The sequence below is a fragment of the Lepidochelys kempii genome, chromosome 3 (assembly GCF_965140265.1).
Source record: "Lepidochelys kempii isolate rLepKem1 chromosome 3, rLepKem1.hap2, whole genome shotgun sequence".
Lineage (NCBI taxonomy): Eukaryota > Metazoa > Chordata > Testudines > Cheloniidae > Lepidochelys > Lepidochelys kempii.
Window position 1 is genome coordinate 4,153,881 of NC_133258.1, and position 14,329 is coordinate 4,168,209.

The following is a 14,329-nucleotide window of genomic DNA, read 5'->3' on the forward strand; positions in this document are numbered from 1 at the left end:
TACAATGGCTTGGTTTGGCTTGGACTGCAGACAGGCCTCCATTGCGACATACCCAGTACTCAGTTTACAGCTAGCCAGACTGGGAGATAAGCATGAAAGAAACTTGTTTATCACCTTCTGGTGACCAGCCCCAACTCACAGCCCTTAAGCCCGTAGTTTAGTGGGGACACATTACTCCTTCCCTTTTACCAGTACAGACAATTCACAATGATTGGGCTTTCAGGAGAGACCTTACTTGACACCCTTTGATGATTATGTCGAGATCAGACCCAGGGGATCCCTGTACACTCTGAGGCTGCCCCTAGTGAGCATCAAGGGGTCACATTGGGGCCTCGGTGGATCTTGCCTTCCCCATTAAAGCACCGATTGGGGATCGCTCGGGGAGCGCCCCTGTTAGTCTAACACCAGGTGGGGGACTGACAGATCAGGGGAGCATCTCCCACCTCATCAGTTCCCCCATGATTCCAAGGGGGCAGCTGTTCTCCTTTCCATTGTCTTCTCTGCATGGCCTAGTGGCCTGCACACAGGCCTGAGTGCCAGGAACTCTGGGGTTCTACCCCTGACTTTCTGTGTGGCCTTGGCAATTGATTCGACCTCCATGTGCCTCACGGGGACGGGGTGAGGCGTGCAGGGAGGGAGCGTGTTAGAGAGCAAACCGCAGCCTGCGGGCACCCTGAGGTGGAGAGGGGGCAGGAACCGCAGTGGAGATTACGGGCTGGACTAGCAATGGTGCTCAGGGCTGAGGAGCATCAGCGGAGGGGCTCAGCCTTGGGGTAGGCCCCAGCCTCAGTCCTAATATATCCCGGCCTCATTCTCTGGGCATCACCCAGAGGCAGGGTCCTGGAGAAAAAAAACGTGTGGCTGTGAAATTGGAGCGTGCCTCATAACGCACACACAAGGGGGCAGAGTTAAGGGCATACAGGCTGTCTGGACGATGGCACTGATGGGCTTTTGGTATTCTTTCTTGGATGGAAACACCCGTTCTGATTCCGCACTTCCTTCCGCGTTCAGTACCGTCCTCATGAGCGCAACCCCACCGATTTCACGCGCCTTGGGCTGGCGGGCGTAGAGAATGTGCGCCTGTGTGTGGGTGTGAGTGGGTGTGAGTGAGTACGAGCGTGCATGTAGGTGTGCGCTTGTGTCCATGGGGGTGGGGTGGGGGTGGGTGTACGTGTGCGTGGGTGTGTGTGGGTGTGCATGGGTGTGGGTGGGTGTGCGTGGGTGCGAGCATGCATATGGGTATGCGCTTGTGCCCATGGGGTGGGGGTGGATGTACGTGTGCGTGGGTGTGGGTGGGTGTGCGTGGGTGTGTGGGTGGGTGTGCGTGTGCACACACGTGTGGGGGGGCGGGTGCGTGCATGTGTCCCCCCCCAAAGTCTTTAACTCACAGTTCTGATTGCTCATTTGCTACCCACATAGCTAGTAAACACCCAGGAAATCGCCCGTTTAGGCAACGTTACAATCCCGACTGGCTGTCGCCCGCCCAGCTACTTAGCAGGACGTATCCCAGAGCCCGCAGTACACTGTGCCTCCCAAGACACTCCCACCCTCTCCCTCACAATCGCACTCAAAGAGCCCACCTGAATTCAAGGCCCTGCCGCCATTCTGTGCTGCGACCTTCAGCACACTCAGCGTAAGCACATTGGGTGGCATTAGGCCAGATCTGTACCCCGAAGGATGCCAGGCCTGGCCCCCCCATATAAATTAGAGCAACCCCCAGGCTGCTCTAAATGCTTTAGCATCCAAAAGGGCCCACCAGATCATCTGTCTGACCTCCTGTAGATCACAGGCCACTGACAGTGTCAAGTGGAGTGCCCCAGGGGTCGGTCCTGGGGCCGGTTTTGTTCAATATCTTCATAAATGATCTGGAGGATGGTGTGGATTGCACTCTCAGCAAATTTGTGGATGATACTAAACTGGGAGGAGTGGTAGATACGCTGGAGGGCAGGGTTAGGATACAGAGGGACCTAGACAACCTTGATATTCTATGATTCTATGACAGCAAGCAGCCCCCGCACACGAAACCCCAGCTTTGAATGGCTGTCTATGGGCCACTCCGCTGCCCCAGAGAGCTGGAGGGCCATGTTCACCCTTCCCATCCCCCAGCACGTTCTGTACCAGGGGCTGCAAGTTGTGGGGGCCAGGGGCAGTTAGGGCTCCGGGGCTGGTCCTGCTCTCACCGGCACTGGACTAACTCGGCGACCTCGGGCCCGGTTTGCACCAGCATAAGTGAGAGGAGACCCAGAACCCGGTGCCGAGCTCTCTATCATGACGTGCTGCGTGGGCCGCATTGCAGCATGACTGGCTCAGCGCCCTGATCAAACCAGCCGGGGAACTCAGTCAAGCAAACAGACCCTGCAGGGGCCTTTCCACATTGTATCCATCTGATCCCACCCCTGCGCCAGCTGTCCCAGTGCCAGCAGCTAAGAGAGTGACAGTCAGAGGTTGGGAGGCGTCGGTTTTCACCGCTGGAGCCACCAGTCTGCTGGCCCTGGCTGATAACCGGCTCCGGGGGCTCTCCGTGTCCTGGGAATCTCTGCCATGGCTGTAGCTTGGCCTGGCACAGGAAAGGAAGAGGAGCCGGACGAGTCCCCCGGGGAACAGCCTTGGTAGCTACTGTGGCCTTTGGTTCTGTTTACACAGGGGCCCGCGACTGTGGGTGCATGAAAGGGAAAGCGAACGGCATAACCACTAGCCGCATGGATTAGGGGGAGCCAGAGCTGGAGCCAGATGGGGAGAGTGAATGCAACGACACCTTGCTGGGATAAAATTACCGGGGGAGAGCGCCCCTCCGGCGACGGGCACAAGCCCAAGAGCTGCTGGGACCAGGAGGAAAAGTCCCCGTGTGTTGGACAACCAGCCAGAGGTGTGACTCTCCAGCGGGGGCAGGACCCTGCTGTCCGTCATGTGGACCCTTGGCCTAGTCCTGGGACAGCCCCTATGGCCCTGTTTATTTCCAGTTGGAACAGAACTCACAAAACTGGGGGACTGGCAACGAAACGGCAGGTGAAATTCAATGGGTCTGAGTCTGCGACAGCATCCCGCCCAAGGAGCCACAGAAGCTCAGGAAACCACCTCTGCATGGTCTCGCTTCAGCAAGGCTGCTAAGCAGGGGGCCGTGACTTTCAGTCCCTGGGGCAGATGGGAACCGATGAACAGGGGGGTGAAAACACCCCCACGGGGCCACACAGGGTGGGGTGTGCAGCAGCTCTCTCCACAGCGAGGAGCTTGCCTGGGAGTCTGCCCATCATGGCTCCAGGTAGTACCAAAGCCCGCCTGGGTCCAGACCAAACCCCGCTCTGGCTCGGTGCATGGCTGGATGGGCCGGTGGCTCCCCGCAGGACAGAGAAAGCCTGTAACAAAGTCCAGCTGGCGAAACCCCCTCGTCCCGTGGCAGAAAGCTTGCTGGGATCGAGTGACCGGCCTGCGCCGAACCCAGACTCATTTCCCTGAAGTCACCGCTCGTTCCACGGGAAACGGGCGACGCCAGGAGGGAATTACAGAGAGGCCCAGCAGCCTCCCCTCCAGAGACCTGTGCCGGCGCCCGATGGCTGGCAGTGGCAAGGGGTCGAGGCCGTGCAGTAGATGCCGGGGTCCAGGCAGTTGGCTCCAGGCCATCTTCAAGTGGCTCTCCTCCTGGCGCTGGGTGCCGAGCGGGGAGGGGGGTTGGGTGGACAGAGAGCTCTGTGTACTGAGGCTGCACGTGCCAGGCAGGAAGGGTTTGGTGGCAGGGAAGGGGATTTGGGCAGCCCCCCGACCCCGGGCACCCAGTGACAATGAGACACACTGAGGAAGAGTCTCCCGAGAGTATCTCATCTACTGGCTGGCAGCGAGGTGGAGGAGACAGGACCCAGCCGGCCTTGGCCAGCTCCAGAGGCCTCCCTTCTGTGCTTGGAGGAAACGCAAGCTCTGGGCTGAAGCGCCCGGCCCCTCGCTCACCCCCCAACCCCCAGCACTCTCCCCTCAACCCCTGCGCGGCAGGAAGACACCGCTAGCGCTGATCCCTAATTTCTACATGGCCTGGAAGCCAAGCACCTCCGGCCCTTCGCAATGGGAACGGCAGATGCCATGGGAACCAGCAAGCCATGAGTTGCAAAACGCTGCAGCCAACTAAAATTGAGGGTTTGACATAAACCCCTGAGATCCGGCCGGGCTCAGCGCTGTGGGAGGGACTGACGTTGTAAATCAGCTGGGGACGGGGGGGAGAGCAGCCTGGGAGGGGAACAAGGGAGCAAAGACTCAGCTCTGTTGCCCCCGTGGATGATCTGAAAGGCCAGGAGTAAGCTGTACATCTCCATACGCACGTAACCAACTGGCCAGTGGGGGTGTACGCACGTGTGTGTGCAAGTAAGCATGTGTGCAAGTGAGCATGTGTGCATGTGTCCCTGCCCTATACTGGGAGGGGTCCTAATGGATCTACTGTGTGTCATAGGCCTTATAACTGCCACCAGCTAGTGGAGATTCTCCTTTAGCCCCAGTAGCAGGGACATGGGCTTTTGGAACTAGAGGATCTGAATTCCAGAAGGGCCGAGTGACTGCAGCCCAGTGACAGCTGTCGAGGTGGCCCCAGAGTTTTTATTCTGGACACGCGTGTTTAGCTCAGATTTTCCACTGGGAAATCTCCTTGCTGGGTCCCAATTGCCCAGGTGCATGCTGGGATCCAGGGTCTGATTTTCACCCACAATTCCAGTTGGCAGCAACGAGGCCTGCGAGGGGCCAGCGGTGCTGGAAAGCAGCTCCTGCGTGTCTCTAGCTGGGCTCCCAGAAATGGGGACAGCCAAAATCAAGGGCCTCAGGTCACACAACAGCTTGCCCGAACAGGAGAGAGAACCCAGGAGTCCTGGCTCCCAGACGCCTGCTCTCACCACTAGCTGGCTTTCCAGCAGCCCTTTGGCCCCTGTGTTGGCTTTTAATGCAAAGACTCGAACAAACCGTGATCACCCTGCAGCTCACCACTTTGCTAGTCAAGCTGAGAGCTCTGGGTTCGTAGCCAGGCTCAGCCCAAGCCCTGCTGGCCAGTTCCAGAACCGGAGCTGAGTCTATTGGCCCCAAAGCTCGGGGCATTTGGGTTGGTGTGCACAGGCTGGCCCTGTGCCAAGATGTCTGGGTCTGCGCCATCCACGCACGAGACAGATCTGAGCTTCCCCAGAGCCAGGTCCGGGGCGAAGATGGGGTGGGAGGGCGAGAGATGTCACTTTTAGCCTCCCCGGGTTCTGGGGCCGTGCGGGGTCCTGCTTGGCCCCTGCTGGAAGTCAGAGCAGCCTCAGGATGCTTGAATTTACGCTGTGCTGCCCGTGGCCCTGGACGGTCTCCGGGACATGAAGAACAGCCACGGTCCAACCCGCTCCCCGCCCCAGGGGCTGAGAGCAGGACCCTGACGTACTTTGTGCTGGAGCTGTTGTCAAAGGGCTGGTTCCACCCACGCTAAGGCCCTTTGCGATGCACAGAGGGACAAAGCACAGGTCCCAGGTGTCTAGGCTGGGCTGAACTCTGGGAGGCAGGTCACACAATCCATGCCACCAGGAGACTGTTGTCCCGTCTCCTGCCGTGGCTTTGAAAGCAAGGATGACCCGGTGGAACAAAGGCATTTCCCAGAGCTGAAGCACAAGCTTCATGCCTTGCGGGAACCGATACGCCTGCAGCTCGGATTTCAAACAGCAAATGTCCATCGGCCACCATCAAAGGGAAACAAACGCCCCGGCAGCCGAGCCAGAGGCTGGTTCTAATTAGGGGTGATTCTGGCGCGAGGCAGAGGAAACAGCCTGGAAAGAGTCTGTAGAAAACTCTTCGAGGGAAGGGGCGAGCAGCCCCGACGCTGAATCAGCAAGAGGTTTGGCACGTTCTTCTACCTCGAGGTTGTAGTTCACGGCAGGTGATGGGCCCAAGCCGAGAATTTCAGCCCCAGATCCAAACCACCCCGAAATCCGGGCATGTTGCATCCAGGGCTCTGGTGCAGTCCATTTTTAAAGCTGCAGGCCTGCTGGCAACTTCAGAGCCACTCCGCCCACGGCCATCTCTCCCGTGGCGGCTGCTTGCCTCGGCTCTGCATGGCCTAGGAGCTGGCTGTGCTGGGAGTGCGTTGTAAGTGAGACGCTGGTGTAAACTGTCATGGGCTAAGAGGGAAGGTGCTCTCATGGTTCGGAAACTGATTAAAAGATAGGAAACAAAGGACAGGAATAAATGGTCAGTTTTCAAAATGGAGAGAGGTAAGTAGTGGTGTCCCCCAGGGGTCTGTTCTGGAACCAGTCCTATTCAACATAGTCACCAATGATCTGGAAAAAGGGGTAAACAGTGAGGTGGCAAAATGTGCAGATGATACAAAACTACTCAAGATACTTAAGTCCCAGGCAGACCGCGAAGAGCTACAAAAGGATCTCACAAAACTGGGTGACTGGGCAACAAAACAGCAGATGAAATTCAAGGTTGATAAATGCAAAGTAATGCACATTGGAAAACATAATCTCAGCTATACATATAAAATGATGGGGTCTAAATGATCTGTTACTGTTCAAGAAAGATCTTGGAGGCATTGTGGATAGTTCTCTGAAAACATCCACTCAGTGTGCAGCGGCAGTCAAAAAAGCGAACCGAATGTTGGGAATCATTAAGAAAGGGAGAGATAATAAGACAGAAAATATCCTATTGCCTCTATATAAATCCATGGGACGCCCACAGCTTGAATACTGTGTGCGGATGTGGTCTCCCCATCTCAAAAAAGAGATATTGGAATTGGAAAAGGTTCAGAAAAAGGCCACAAAAATGACTAGGGGTATGGAACAGCTTCCATATGAGGAGAGATTAATAGGACTGGGACTTTTCATCTTGGGAAAGAGACAACTAAGGGGGGATATGATAGAGGTCTGTAAAATCACGACTGGTGTGGAGAAAGGGAATAAGGAAGTGTTATTTACTCCTTCTCATAACACAAGAACTAGGGGCTACCAAACGAAAATAAAAGGCAGCAGGTTGAAAACAAACAAAGGAAGTATTTCTTCACACAATGCATAGTCAACCCAAGGAACTCTTAGCCAGGCTGGGCGGGGCTGGTGTCCCTACCCTCTGTTTGCCAGAAGCTGGGAATGGCGACAGGGGATGGATCACTTGAGGATTCCCTGTTCTGTTCATTCCCTCTGGGGCACCTGGCACTGGCCACTGTGGGAAGACCGGACTCCGGGCTAGATGGACCTTTGGTCCGACCCAGCGTGGCCGTTCTTCTGTTCTTACGGGAAAATAGGCAGTGACTAGAGCTGGCAACAGGAGGCGGCCCTCAGGGACATGGCGTTCCTGGGTCCTCTGAGACCAGTGAAACTTGTGCTGCCCCTTTACAGGACTTTTTAAACTCTTGCCATGTCCCCATCTGCTCACCCCCAGCCGCACATCGATCCACGCCCTGTGTCTTTCTCACACTCTCACCTCTGTACCCTCCTCCATGCAGTCCCCTGATAGACCCCCACCCATCATGCGCCCACGCTCCTTCCAGGTCGCTGACGGACTACAACCCTCCCCCCACCTAGGGAATATCTCCTGGCCGGGTCTGGGACTCGGAAGGTGTGTGTGAGCCATGCTGCCGTGGTGCCCCACATAGGTCAGACCAGGGTGGGGTGAAGCTCATGACCTGTGACCCAGAATGGCCATCACTGCAGCGAGAGGGGGACCAGGTGTCTATGGCCCACTCAGTCTGCTATCCCCACCGCTTCCACCAAAGGAGCCAGGTAGTTCCAGATGTGATCTGAGTTTCGGTGAGGAGGAAAAACGGGGGTCCTGTCCACTAGGAAACAGACAATTTACAAATAAGACTTGGGATAAAACTTTGTTTTCCACATGGACCAATAATACAACTTTGACAATACACAAGGTACAGAGTCATATGTCAAGCCTGTATAGATTGGAATATGGTTCGCATTAAAGACTAAGTGAAAGTTTGTATTGTTGAAGGATTTTCCACTGGCGGTCCAGAAACTTGGAGGAATTATTTTCCAAATTTTATTGAAAGGTTAAAAGTAATAGGTAAAAAAACTTGTTCTTAAATATGACATAAAAGAAAATGAACAAATGCCTTTTGTGGATTGAATAGAATCTCTCCCTTAATTAAGGAACCCTGGGGCGGGGAAGATATAAATCATATTAAAAGTGAAGGTAAATCTTCGCCAATAAATGATGAAATCCCATATGGATTATGGAAAAACCAAACCAAATGTCAAAGCTTAGTAAAAAATGGAGCATTGACCATATCTATTTAGCATACAGTGATTATATATGACATAACATGTTAGTTAATTGTAACACAATAAATGAACAATAAACTCAAATAACTGGCTACAAAAGGTTTAGAAAATCTGACCCAGGAGGGAAGTGTGAAGAAACCGGGTACCTTTAGTCTTGAGAAAAGAAGACTGAGGGCAACCTGGTAATAGGCTTCAAATCCGTGAAGGGCCATTACAGAGAGGACGGGGATCAGTTGTTCTCCATGCCCACGGATGGGAGGACAAGACATAAAGGGCCTTATCTGCAGCAAGGGAGAGCTAGGTTCGATATTATGAAAAACTTCCCATCTCTCAGGGTGGCTAAGCTCTGGCTTTCCAGAGAGGTTGTGGAATCCCCATGACTGGAGGTTTGTAAGACCAAGTTGGACACACCCCTGTTAGGGATGGGCCAGGTTTACTTGGTCCTGCCTCAGCGCAGGGGGCTGGACTAGACGGCCTCTCGAGCTCCCTTCCAGCCCCGCGTTGCTATGATGATTATACCCCCATTTTATAGCTGGGGAAGTGAATCCCAGAGAGACTCAGACTGAAGTTCTTAGCAGAGCTCTGTTGCTTAGGGAGGTGATTTTTCACTGAACCCTCGCGTGGGTACAATTATCCCAGGGTAGCTTGTGCCAGTCAGGGGAACCGACATCAGCTCTCCTGGTATGAGCACTTCTAGAGCCCTATCACTGCATCTGCGCTGGAGGGTTTAGCTGGCACAGGTACACCACTCGGTCCCTCCTCACCTCAAAGTGACTTGCCCATGGATGGTCACAGAGGGAACCTGTAACAGAGCCAGGCCTTGAAGCCAGGTCTCCTCACACCGAGCACGGCGCTCCGACTACAAGGGCAGCCGTGCTGAGCTCTTTGGCTGGCAGCGTATGGGAAGTCAAGGAAAGGATTCCCTTTGATTTCAACAGGAACTGAACCAGACCTTAAGTCTAGACATGCTGACACAGAGGCATGCAGCAGTCCAGTCATTTGCAGTCAGCCCATCCCCTGCTGTATTCCCCACAAGGGCCCCAGGAGCTGATCAGCCAGGTCACACACCTTATCTAGCTTTCCCATCATTGCTCTGGCTGCCGGCAATGGGGAGGGGCCTGGTGTAGATGAGGTGCTGGTGCCGTGACAACCTTGTCACCTAGGAGGCAGTGTGGTCTAGAGGATAGAGTCCCAGACACATGGGTTTCTAGTTCCGGCTCTGCCATTGGCCGGCTGGGCGACCTCTGGCAAGTCACATCACTGCTCTGTGCCTCAGTTTGCCCATCGGTTACCTGGGGATAATGAAACTGATCGATCTCGAACCCTGCTCAGAGCAGTGCTTAAAATCCCAACTGGCTGTCTCAGCTCAGGCCCCAGCATAAAAATGCCAGGGTAGACAGGAGGGCAGGTGGGCGTGAGTTGTTTTCCTCTCTCTGTAAGTGGAACAGATGGTGTCTGCTGGCAGCCATCTCTCCCCTCTCTGCCTCCAAGCCAACTTCACTCTGTGTACCAGGTTTCCCTGGCATGGGGATCTGGGCTACAGCCGCCGGTGCCAAGAGAAATACACAGCTCAAGGGAAAAGCTGGGTTGGATGGCTCTCCCCATCTGCAGCATGGCAGAGGAGTTGGTTTATTTCAAGTGGCTGGCAGTGCTGCTCCCCACACCCGACCCCACTTAGCAAAATTTATGGGCTTGTTTCACTGGCTTCCTGGAGGCTCTGGGGGCCTGGCGGCAGCCAGCCCTGATTTCTATTTCTTGAGAAGGAGAAGAAAGAGGATCGTAAGTAGCACAGGGCTGTCTAGTAGCCAAAGCCGGGTGCTGGCAGCCAGGACACCTGCCTATTCTAAGCTCTAGGAGGGAGAGTTGTCTGGTGGGTAGAACTCCAGGCTGTGAGTCAGATCGCCAGGAACTGGCATTGGGAGGGTATCAAAGCAAGAGTCAGGACGCAGCCTGGGTTCCAGTCCTGTCTCTGCCACTGATTTCCTGTATAACCTTAACCAAGAGTCCCAGCCCCTCTTTAGGCCTCAGTTTCCCCATCTGTAAAATGATGCTCACCTCTGAGAGAAGGGGTGGGGCTTATGTTTGCAAAGTGCTTAAAGAGGCCACATAAGTGCGATGCATTTGTATGAGCCTGCATTACGGTTCTGCTATTATCACGCCCCTATGTCCATTGACGCTCATGCCGTTTTACAACAGTGTGGGTTGGGCTGGAAACACTTCCCCATCTAAGACCCTGTTTTCAGCTGCTTATAACTTTGTCAAACTTCAACCATTTAGGCTAAAAGTTTTCATGTCAGGTGTTGGCCTCAGGCTGAACGATTCTGGAAAAGTTCGGAGATTTGGAAACCATAGCATGTGAGCATGTAATTAAAGACCGTATCATACTGCATACACACAAGGGGGCTGAATTAAGGTTACACAGGCGAGCTTAATTCTGGCATGCTCTATCTTTAGAGCACTTGGCTTTGCAGCCTTAATAAATGTCTTTGAACATAGTTTTGTGTGTGTAATAACACAGAGTGTGAGAAAGGCTGCTCCAGTGCTGAGGGTAATAAGCTGAGATCTGAATTCAATCCCCAGTTCTCCCACAGACTTTGTGTGGGGCTTCCCCATCTCTGTTTAGACTGCAAGGTCATTGGGGCAGGGGCCGTCTCTCCTGCCATGTCTGTGCAGCGCCTAGCACAATGAGGTCTTACTCTCATTTGTGGCCTGTAGTCATTTCTATGAACTTCAGCTGACTTCCTCTGGTTCTGCTGGTGGGGTTCACCCCATGTCCCCTTTGCGGGGTGTCCTCCCTGCTCTGAGTCCCGTTGCCGGAACCTCACAGCTACTCACCTTACAGAGATCGCGGGAAGGGACAAAGGAACGGCTACAGAGGCAGCTGCTTGTGCTGAGCTGAGCGATTCCAGGAGGCCTTGGAGAGAAACAGCAACGGCTGCACTCCGGGTCCACCTGTGGACACAGGTGGGCAGAGACCTGCTGTGGGAAAGAGCAGCAGGGTGCATCAGAAAAGCTACAGAGCCCCCTCCTCTCGCTCCTCCTGGGTATACGCAGGACTCCCTGCTTTATACCATTCGGCCTCGCCCCGCCCTGGGAGGATAACCCTGGTGGAGGCGGCTGTGCGGCCAGACGGGGCTGGTGCTTTGGCTTGGCCCGGCTGCCGTATTTGCTGAGCAGGGCGAGCGTGGGAAGTGCAGGCTGGGGCAGGCCCTTGAGGACTAATGCAGGAGGAGATCACAGCACGAAGGCACCTCCCAAAGGGTCCCCAGCCTGGTGGGTTGTGGTGGCCGACCATCTGTGTTACAGAGCCTTCTCTGTGCCGATCCCCGCTACCCCAGCCCTGGGCTCTCCACACAGCTCTGCCGATACCCCTCAATCCTGACCCAGAGCCCCCCTTCCCCACAGTGCCAGCCCTGGGCTCCCAATACAGCTCTGCTGATGCCCCTCAATCCAGACCCACAGCCCCCCTTCCCCACTGTGCCAGCCCTGGGCTCCCAATACAGCTCTGCTGATGCCCCTCAATCCTGACCCACAGCCCCCCTTCCCCACTGTGCCAGCCCTGGGCTCCCAGTACAGCTCTGCCGATGCCCCTCAATCCTGACCCAGAACCCCCCTTCCCCACTGTGCCAGCCCTGGGCTCCCAGTACAGCTCTGCTGATGCCCCTCAATCCTGACCCACAGCCCCCCTTCCCCACTGTGCCAGCCCTGGGCTCCCAGTACAGCTCTGCTGATGCCCCTCAATCCAGACCCACAGCCCCCCTTCCCCACTGTGTGAGCTCTGGGCTCCCCACACAGCTGTGTGGGGAAGGAGAAGAGGGAGGCAGAAGCCCAGGGCCCTGGTGAGGAGCCTGCTGGATGACTGCGGCTGAGCAAAGGATCGAGGTTCCAGAGCAAACGCGACCGTCTCCTGCTGCAGGGCCCAGCACTCTGACTAGTAACCGAGCACACACAGCGGGGCGGCACTGGGCTGGGGGCTGCCCCGTATGCAGCGGGGAGACTGAGGCCAAGGTCACAGCTGGGAATAGAACCCAGGAGTCCTGATCCCCACTCCCCTTCCCTAACCACTACAGATTGCTGCCTCCTGCAGAAGACTGTTTTTTCCTAAGGCAGGGGGCAGGGGAAATGCCTTAGCACATGTATTACCCCCCCTCCCTCCGCACGCACCCAGCTCAGGGACCCCCCAGATGCCTGTATCTGTCCGGCCTCCTTATCTGCCACCCACGCCTCCTTCAGCTGTGGAGGACTGAATGGGGTCGGAGGCGCCTTTGCCAGCTGTCAAGCAAGGGGCCACGCTGCCCGCTCCTGCTCCTCCAGGGTGGCTGTCTGCATCTGCTGAGCTGCCCTTCGCGGTGATCTCCCGCCCACACACTGGCCAGGTACAGCTCTGCTCAGCCCGCAAGAGCCCAGCGCACAAAAGCTCTCTGTTACGTGCACGCTGCCCGACCCTGTACCAGCCATCCTTCCACGGAAGCTGGGCCCCCCCATTTAGGGCCACTGGGACCGTTGCCCTTGTCACTTTCCTGCAGCCTCTCTGAACGTCCCAGGGACAGCAAGGGCAGAATGCCGCCCCTCCCGCTCCACAGGCCCCTGTCACACCAGCTGGAATCGGATCCTCCCTCAGCAGCTGTGGGCAGTAGAGGGCTCGGGACACACACTGGAGCAGTTCTGGTTCTCTCCAGTAGAGGGCAGTAGAGTCATCGCTACACCAGTGGGGCCAACGCATGTGAAAGGCGAAGCCAGGCGGCTGCGAAGCTCTTCAGTTGTTTCAGGGCCCTGCTGAAGCCCCCGTGCCTGCTGGTGAAAGTCTGCCTGCAAAGGTGCAGGCGTGAGCGTCACGTGGCTCCAACTAGCCCAGCTGAAGGTGTCACCCTGCCCCTAAGAGTCCCGCTCTCTTGGAGGGGCCGGCCCCTCTCCCTGTATCCAGCAGGTGCTGCCCCGCATTGGATGCGTTTGTCTCCTGTTCCCACCTGAGCGTGCTCCTCCCCAGGTAGCTTTGGCCCAGCAGCTCCAAAGACACAGGCCTCTAGGCTCTGGAGCTACAGGACAGCTCCCTTAGCTAGCAGCAGTAGCAGGTCCTTTATCCTGTCTGGGGTCTCAGCCGCTACAGGGCAACCTCTGCCCTCCATCACCCCCATATTACATTTTCAAACAAGCACCCTTGTGCCTTCTCCCCTGCTGCCCCTCACGTGTGGGAGGCACTCCCGTAACCCACCACCAAACTACCTGTTATCTTCTGTCAAACCCCTCCTTTGCCATGAGGCCTGGACAAAGCCTGACAACGGTTCGGCTGCTGGTGTGCCGAGATCACCGTCAGGCTGACCAATAGCATCTCGGTGTTTCCTTGGACTCCCCGTCTGTCTCCAGCCATTGTCTCTTATACAGTGCTTTGGCTGGCAGCGCTTTGGGGCAGGGACTGTCTCTTGGTTCTGTGTTTGTACAGCGCCTGGCGCGACGTAGTCCGTGGTCCCAGGACCAGGCCTGCCAGGCGCTACTGCTGAAAAACTCCTCCAGAAGCTCTGGGCCACCATTCACTGGCCTGCCCCCTTTCCTACTGGTTAGGCTGCGTCTTTGCTGTTGGAAGGCGCTCGGAGCGCTGGGAAGAGCAGGGACGGAGCGACAGCGATTTGCACGGCACTGCCAAGTCTCTTACAGAATCAGAGACGTGGGGCTGGACCAGACCTCGAGAAGAGGTGCTTGGGGGGAGGGGCTCCCCTCCTGGCTCCGTTCCTTTGTCAGGGTGTTTGCAGACTTCCGGTGGGAAAGGCAGTCGCTCCCCACCCTCTGCTCCCCCGCAGGGCGCGGGATCCAGCTCCCCAGGCTGCTTGTTGCTGTTGGCAATGCTGCTTCCTGTTTTCTTCCCAGAGTTACTAATTGCCTAAGCCTGGCTGTGGGGCTCTTTGTTAAGCCAGTCAAATAACCCATGTCCTGCCACCTCGCTGCAGAAGGAGTGGGATGGGGGGGACGGCAAAGAAAAGATCCACTGGCAATGGAAGAAGTAAGAAACTGGGGGAATAAGTTAGACGGGGAGAGACGCCAGCTGCTCCTCCCTTGCACTTCAGTTCGGAACCCTGCACTGACCCTGGGTTTGAGCCCCAGGGGACAAA

At 56.0% G+C, this 14,329-nt stretch overlaps 1 long non-coding RNA gene across 1 annotated transcript; it reads right to left on the reverse strand.

Annotated features, from left to right (window-relative positions):
* Window positions 1–4,564: 4,564 nt before the first annotated feature.
* Window positions 4,565–14,104, reverse strand: LOC140908094 (uncharacterized). Its single transcript, XR_012157749.1, has 3 exons — window positions 13,449–14,104; window positions 11,061–11,204; window positions 4,565–6,145 (listed from the first exon to the last, which is right to left on the reverse strand). It is a non-coding gene; the product is annotated as an uncharacterized lncRNA (long non-coding RNA).
* Window positions 14,105–14,329: the final 225 nt, after the last annotated feature.